This window comes from Theobroma cacao, chromosome 5 (genome assembly GCF_000208745.1).
Source record: "Theobroma cacao cultivar B97-61/B2 chromosome 5, Criollo_cocoa_genome_V2, whole genome shotgun sequence".
Taxonomy (NCBI): Eukaryota; Viridiplantae; Streptophyta; class Magnoliopsida; order Malvales; family Malvaceae; genus Theobroma; species Theobroma cacao.
This window is the reverse complement of record NC_030854.1, coordinates 9,598,895-9,607,703: the sequence shown is the minus strand read 5'-3', so window position 1 is coordinate 9,607,703 and position 8,809 is coordinate 9,598,895.

Sequence of the window (8,809 nt, the reverse complement as noted above, 5' to 3'; positions counted from 1 at the left end):
AAAATCAAATTAATCTAACAAGTTTCTCTCTCCTAACCCATTTTTTCAGAATTGAATTCATCATGAAAACATGTAATTTAATCATGGAAAATAAAGAGAAATGCTTGGAAATAAGAAAATTCAAGCTTAATAGAAAAAATCTCACCTTTTTCACTTAATTTTCTTGAAAATTCACACTTTTTCTTTGATTTTCTTTTCTAGGGTTTTGTTTTTGTTTTCTCTCTCTTCTTGCTGGTTTGGCCGGCCATGGGGTGGAAGATGAGCTGATTTTTGTGCCTTTTAAAAAGGAAAATAATAAATTAATAAAGGCATGACACGTGGCATCATGTCATTGGCCCGTTTTTAAAACTTTAAAAATTTTAATCCTTTTTATCCCCACCACAAAATTAGTCAATGGTCAAAATGAGGATAAAAGAAGAACATGTGCTTGAAAAATGTCCTCGTGGTGGAAAATTACAATTTTGCCCCTAGGGTGGTAAAATTACCATTTTACCCTTTTACTCTGAATTATGCCGAAATTAAAATTTTTCACTTCTAAACCTCAAATCTTACTCCAATAAGTCAAATTATACTCTAATAAGTCAAATGGGGCCAAAAAAAATCTTTTTTAAAATTCCCATTTTGTCCCTAGGTGGGAAATGATCATTTTGCCCCTGGATAGCGAAAATTCCGATTTGACTCCAAATTGATCCTCAAACTCTGAATCACCATATTAAACCATTTTGGAACTTTAAAATTCTTAATTTCATCGTAAATTCTCTATTTGATCTAGTTTGAGGCTTAAATCAACTTTGTTGTACGTCTAGGTACAATACTGACTTTTGTAAATTTTTTTGGACTCTCTTAGCATGCAAACATGCTTTCCATCACATGTATGTCATGACAAATATTTTTATAAAGTCGGGCTTGTCATCTTCTCCCCCACTTGGATCAACCATATGATCCTCCTTCATGATTGATTTCGACATTCGGCTAAATATTAATATTTTAAAAATTTTATCTTGTCTCCTTGGTACCTGAAATACCTTATTATGCCTCACTTGACTTCCGAATCACCTTTTATCTCACAAAATCTCCTTCGATAAAATTATTATTATTTTATTATTATTTTCTCACTTGCGAAATATTTTATCCTAAACTACTCCTTTCGTCTCTTATCACTTTTAAACATTTTAATTGACTTCAATTTGCATTCGCTCAACTTTATTTTTCACCATATCAAAGTATGGGGTATTTCAATATTTCCTCAAATGCTTACTTTATGCTTGCACCAATAATCCTTGCTTTGTCAACTTCCTAACATCATTTCAATTCAATACATTTAATAAGCTTTGCTACCAATATATTCTACATTTGCTTTTCGCATTTAAATCTATACTTTCGTCTCTTTTTCTTAAGAGATAACGTTTACACTTAATCCTTAGTGTAAACTTTGAATTACATAAACCTGGCAATTTGTTTATGACTTCAAATGCCCATGTCAATCTTCTAATAACATTTGTCATGTTCAAACTATTATTTTCATACTATTAATCACATATATGGCAGCAACTATAAATCCGATTTCACCAAGTAATTTCTAAGCTTATGTGCACAACTGTCTATCTAACTTTCAATGCTTTATTTCTCAATCCTCCATCCACATTATTCATCCTTATTTCTTTTAAATAACATAACAAGCAACCTTAACATTTCTAACTAGCTCATGCATTTTTAGATCTTTCAACAATGATCATTCCTCACAATGTGTCTTTCAAGTTTTCAATAGCCATTTTCTCACACAACAATAGCCATTTTCTCAAAATCTTCCAACTACACTTAAAGCATTATTCATTTTTACCTTTGAGGTTGCTTGAGCCTCACATGCATTCCAATATTCTTCCAAGCTCCAATCACCAAGCTACCAACATTATTCACAAATTATTTTCTTAACAATTTTATCAACGGTAAGCCTTAAAACACAATACCATGCTTACCTTTTCTCCTTCACTTTGAATCCACCACGCATCCAAGAGTTTGATGGCTTGCATGTCACTAAATCCTCTCCTATCTAGCTTTTCTTTGCTGCCACAATACATTTCTTATGGTTACCAACCCATTTTTAAAGAATATTCAAGCTAAGACCACAATCTTTACCTTGCTTCTCTTGTCTCTTAAAACCAAGCTTTTTTCTCTCCTCAAGCTCAACAAATTAGTTCCTGTATTGCATGTTGAAGATCCCTTTTTGGGTGATGAGATGCTAAACTCAATAATGAAGAGCAAGGAACCCACAGTTTCCTTGGATCCTCATAACTCGAGCCTTTACCACTTTGCTCTCTTTTCTTTCTCTAGAATGCCTTGAAACCCACATGACGTCTCTCCAAATGTCCTTCATTCACTCTTTAAACATGTGTGCATGTGTACTTTTGAGATTCTAAGGTTCAAAGAATGGTTGAGTTGGAAGAAATGGCAAGAAATCCTTTCTCTCTCCACAATTTCAAAAAGAATTTGTACAAGAATGGGTGTCATCCTTCCTTAGCCGTGTATCACCCTTTAGCCATCCATTTCCTCTTTATTCTTCTTTATTTGGACACCCCCTTAAACCAATCACAACACATGCACCTATTCACCTTTTATTTTCATTTGGCCATTTTGGCAACCAATAGGCTTTCATGCACCAATTTCCTTTCTTCCACATTGGTTAAAAATCCTCCTTTACTAACCATATCCATTCTTTAATTCATTTCCATTTAATCCCACCTTATTTGTACCTAAAGGTCTTTCATGCAACTTTCCCACCTTAATTTCCATTTGGCCTCCTCCTTGGCTAATGACATTACATGCAACTATATTTTCTCTTCTTTTAGTCTAATTGTCATCAAGTGTCCATCATGCATAAATCCTCCATGCATTCTTTTAACTTAAAAATCCACATGCATGTGTTATCTCATTCATTTTGTCTTATGCCTTTTTGTTTATCACATAATCGGGGTCCCACATGATTCTCACTACAAGTACATCCTTGCATGCATATCTTTGCATGTAATAGTATTTGTTTATATGCATATTCCATCCTCCCACATAATCTAATTTTCCTTGGGTAGTTAATTTCCATTTAACTTCAAATATTGAAATTGCACATAAGTCCTCAATTTTTTTCCTTATTTACCATTTGACCCTCCAAACTTTTCTTCCTTTACAATTTGGTCCTTCAAACATTTCTTTAATTTCAATTTCCTTCTACTTTTCTTCCATTACACTTGTACAAATAAAATATCAAATTAACACTTCACCAAGGTTTCATCATAATACTTAAATATATACTTACTTCTCTTGCTTTATTTAATAAAGGCACTGTTGGGATGAGCCATGCAGCCAATTGGGATTGGTTAAGACTTGATTCCAATCATGCAACATTATCGTTCATGTTGAATGATTAGAGGTTTTCCTTCATCAATAAGACATCAATTATAATGAGTTATAAGTCTAATTGGATGAAGTCCATGAGATTAATATGCCTTGCAAGGAAACTGTAATGGGTTGTAGTTATGAGATTCCTATGCATTAAAGCATAATCTCAAAATGTTCCTGGTCAATGTATCATTGAGACTGGACATCAATGATGCTTAGAGACTGGTATATTTTATGTTCCTTACTTTGGAAGTAAGCAATCGATCTCATAGATTGAAGTATAGAGATACTTGGAACTAGAATATAGGTGCTTACCTGAGAAAGCAAGTTCACTAAACATGACTCGCTATGAGAAGTGCATTTGGTAATACACTCTAGTGTTTATACAACACTTCTCATGTGTCAGTCGTGTAAAAACTCCCTAGACTTGAGACACCAGGTTTTCTTATGTGTGGAGTGCTATGCTTTGATTTCATCCTTACGGGTGCCTAACCAAGGATGCCAAAATAGAATGCTTTTGGGTATAGTATGAAGCATGTGAAGGCAAATGAGTGGTCAAGATAGGAATCATCACTTCAAGTGTTTTAGAAGACATATCCTATTAGTTCTTGGCTAACATTAGCTTATTGAAGTCCTTGGCCAAGGCGACATGGAGATTATGAAAAAGGTTTCATAACTCTCTATAAAGCTAATGCTATAATTGTAGGAACAAATATGGAGATCAAAAAGAGTAGACACTTTACCAAGATCTTATCATCTCTGGGATATATGATGAGGGAATGAATTACACTGATAGACTGCACACTGAAAGGTTGTCAAAGAACCTTTTGACTCTCCTAACAATTTGGTGGCCATGATGCATTGCTAGATGCCAATCTTGGTCTATGGAATTGATTATAAATTAATTGATTGAAATTTATATTAATCAATTAAGTCATTAATCAATTCCATTGCCAACATGTTGGGAACCTAATAGATCACACACAATGATTGCATTTGAATTAAATTGAGAGAGTGACGATTTAAGTTAGACTTAAATCACATGCTAGGTAATTAACTTCTATAAACTTAATTAAAAGAGTTTAATTAAGTTTTTGGCATATTTATAAATAGTTATAATTATAAGTCCTTGATTACAAAATATAAAGGAAATTAATTTTGATTTTAATTTCCAAGGACTTAATTAAGAGAGTTTAATTAAGTAATGAGCCCAATATTATAATGTGTTATAATATTGAGGGCTTAATTGCAAAATTGAAGTTATTTTAACCTAACTATATAAGTCACCTTTTAACTATTTTCCATATGAGAGTTTTTCACAATTGAAGAAAACATGGTTTTTGTCAGAAAAAGAAAAACGTTTTCTTTCTTTGCCACCACTCCCTTTGTGTGAAAGAGAAAATTGCTTATGAAGCAATTTTCGAGAAAGGTTCGGCTGAGATTGTGAAAAAGAAGAAAAGGACAATTGTTGTCCTCTTTGCTAGCACAAAGTATAGTTAAAAAACTTCCTCCTTTGTTGAAAGTTCAAGTGCAATCGTGTGTACTACCATTTGAGGCCAAGCACTTGATTGGCTAGGGTTTTTGCTCCTTGTGGTGTTTGCGGGATTGCTTCTGAAAGTGCCATTGTGATTACGAAATTACATGGCAAGGTAACTTTCTAAACAATAATTTATTTTGTGCTTTTATGTGTTAAACATCACCAAGGTGATCCATGGGTGTAGTCATGTTTTGTTGTGCAGTTATGCAGTTTTTAATTTTCTTTCCGCTGCGTATTTTGAGCATGCCATCCATAGCCAAACCCATCAGGCATGTGGGCCCCACTTCTTCTCCCCCACTTAGATTAGCTATATAGTCCTCCTTCATGACTAATTTCAATAATAAATAAAATAATATTATTTTATTATTATTTTCTCGTGCATAAAATATTTTATTTCAAAATATTCTTTTCACCCGTCACCTCTCATTGGCACTTATGTTAGCATCAATTGACCCTTTGTCTTGTCAATAGGGTCATATTGACTTTTATACGAGGGTACGAGGTGTTAAATGTTCCCAAATGCTCACCTCAATTATAAGCCCAACATACAAAGTCTAGATCAATGTATTAAAATGATCATGCCCATGGTATATCAAAGATTATCAGGAGATAAAACACGAGTCTACTATCTATTAGGATTTCGGTTCTACCATAAGCAAATACATAAGTGTGAGATCAAGATTTAAGTAACCGTTAAAACTTAAATTTGATTCTCACATGATTCTAGTTCATGTTATAGTGTCATTACTAGAAGTCAACCATTTCAATGATTTGACACTCATCATTCCCTTTAAGTGAATCACATTCTTTTCATTCAAAGAAATCTAGACACTCTAGCCTTAACATAAAAAAAAGTGACTAGCTTTATTATGACTGTGAACAATTTTTAGATTCAATTAAAACACATGTCTTTTGTGTATAACTCTTCATAAAATGTATTTTAATATCTTAACAAAATCATGATACCTTTATAACTAGATAATAAATGCTCACCTAAAACAAAATTTTTATCTTATTATCAAAATGTACTTTTATTATAAATAAAATCAATGGAATATAATCATGAGAATATACTTGCTCTCTAAGGCACCATAGTTTCAAATTTCCAACATTGATAATTGTTAGAGGCCATCTCGTCTAATAAAGCATATGCATCCTTAGTAGATTTTCCCATAATGTCACCTCAGCAGCTGCATCTATAGTAATCGTAATTGAATGTGACAAGCCATTATAAAAGGTTTGTACAATCAACCAATTAGGAAGCCCATGGTGTGGACACCTTCTCTGTAAATCTTTATATCTTTCCCAAGCTTCATACAAAGACTCACCATCAAATTGAACAAAGTTAGTAATATCATTCCAAAGTTTAGCAATGGTGGAAAATACTTAGCTGAAAAGGCTTGTGAAAGTGCATTCAAAGTGGTAAAAAAATTAAGGGCATAGAATTTAACCATACCCTAGCCTTATCTCTCAAAGAAAAAGGAAATAACCTTAATTGAATGCCATCCTCTGTAACTCCATTCATATTAACAGTATCGCATATCTCCAAGAAGTTGGCTAAGTGGGCATTAGGATCTTCCATAACCCCTTCCTTAAATTGACCATGCTGAACCATTTGAATGAGACTAGGTTTGATCTTGAAGTTGTTTACATTAATGGTTGGTCTAACAATGCTTTTTTTAGCTCCATGAATGTTAGGCATAGCATAATCACACAATGCCCTAGCATTATTAGCATTATTTTCAACCATTTTTGTTTGTTCTCTTTCTAACTCTAACTTTCTTTCTCTTTTTAATGTACAACACGTATGTTCAATCTCATAATCCAATTTTGTCAATTCCAAGCTTTGGCTATGTTTGATACACCAAGAAAGCCCATACAAAATAAAACAAACACAAAATAAATTAAATTAAATAACAAGACAAAAAATTTTGAATTAATAAAGAAAACTTTGGGTATTTATATTGACACTTTCACCTTTTGGCAACGGCACCAAAAACTTGTTATGCTAATCATGCGATTGCACAGATCGTGAACAAAAAACATAGAGTGAGTAGAGTATCTTTCCCATAAAGAGGTTGTATCAAGTACCAATATTAGGATTTTCCATATCATTTAAAAGGTTCAACTTAATTTAAATAAGGTTAGCTAATCAAAATCTAAATTAAAGACTATCAATCATTTAAACTTTAACTAATAATAATTGCAATTATGGAATTTAGATTTCATCTATTGAATTCGTATGATTAACTTATGATTGATTGATTGTGTCAAGCCCTACTCTATTATATACTTGTCATGTCATTCATGTGCTTGATAGAATGTTTGCATAAGTGAATGTATCGAAAAATCGTTAAAAGTCGGTATTGTACCTAGTGGTACAATTAAGTTGATTAAAGCCTCGAACTAGGCCAAATAAAGATTTTAGGATGTATTTGAGAGTTATTGAACCTTAGAATGTTTTAATATGATGATTTGGAGTTCGAGGATTAACTTGGAGTCAAATTAGGAATTTTCATAACGTAGGGGCAAAATGGTCATTTTGCCACTCGAGGGCAAAATTGGAATGTTGGATGAAATTTTTTACCAAGTTTGACTAGTTGGAACATAATTTGAATTTTAGAAGTGAAAATTTTCAATTTCGAGCATAAAGGCAAAATAGTCATTTTACGTGCCCATGAGGATGTAATTGAAATTTTTGGAATTTTACACCACCATAACACTTGTCAAGCTCATGAATTTCACCTATTATAATTTTATACTTTTAATAATTAAGAAATTACATATGGTGGTGAGCAAATGCTTAATTGTTAAGTTATTAACCATGACCAATTATATGGTGACACGTGGTAAATTTTAATCCATTTATAATTCCCTTTAAAAACCAGCACACACTCCTCTTCTCTCTTGGCCGGCCAAAGGAAAGAACAAAGAGAAAAAAATAAGGACAAACCCTAGAGAAGAAAATCCAAGAGAAATTTGTTGAATTTCAAGGAACTAAATAATCAAATGTAAGATTTTTTAATTTTAGATTAAGATCTACCTTTCCCATGCTCTCTTTTTCATTTTTCATAGTTGAAACTCAAGATTTCATGAAGGAAAGATTGCTGGCCGAACCTAGGGGGAGAAGTTTTGATCACGGGTTTTGTTAGATTTCATGCTACATACGCATTTTTAGTTGTTTTGTGATACTCGGTGTGAAAAACAAGCATGAAAACCACATGTTCTTCATCAAACTCTCTTTGGCCGAATTTATTAGGTGACATGTTGATGATGGATTTGGTTGTATTTCATGTTAATTAGCTTGTAATTGATGCTTTATGGTATCGGATATCGAAATCGGAATGAATTTCGGTTACGGTGAATTAAGTCACAATTAAGCTCATTGAGGTATTTTGGTGTATTTGGAATACTGGAAGTGTAATGAAGATATTTGGAGTTGAATTGGATGTTTTGCTAATTAAACAAGGCATAGTGCGAGTTAGGTCGAATGCCAATTCGGTCCGATCCTAATTGAACCCACGTAGAACACCGTCTTTAAGTGATTATTCGGACAATTCTCATTCAATGTCATGCATTCATATAGAGCCTGAAATAGTTTTATAACAGTTTGGCACAAATATATTGAATTACGTGTCATGTATTATGTATAGGTGGTGAGACCTTTGATAAGGGTAAAGATATTGTGCCCGAGGACCAAGAATAGGAGTACTCCAAACTCCTGCTATTATGAGTAATCAGATGTTCATCTTAATTATTTAAAGTGGTTTATACTTGTTTTAAGATTTTAAAGAATAAGGCACTTAATTTGCAAATCATTATGTTTTACATTTTAAATGTTGGTTAAATGAATGAGATTTATAAATTATTCTGAAACTAAAT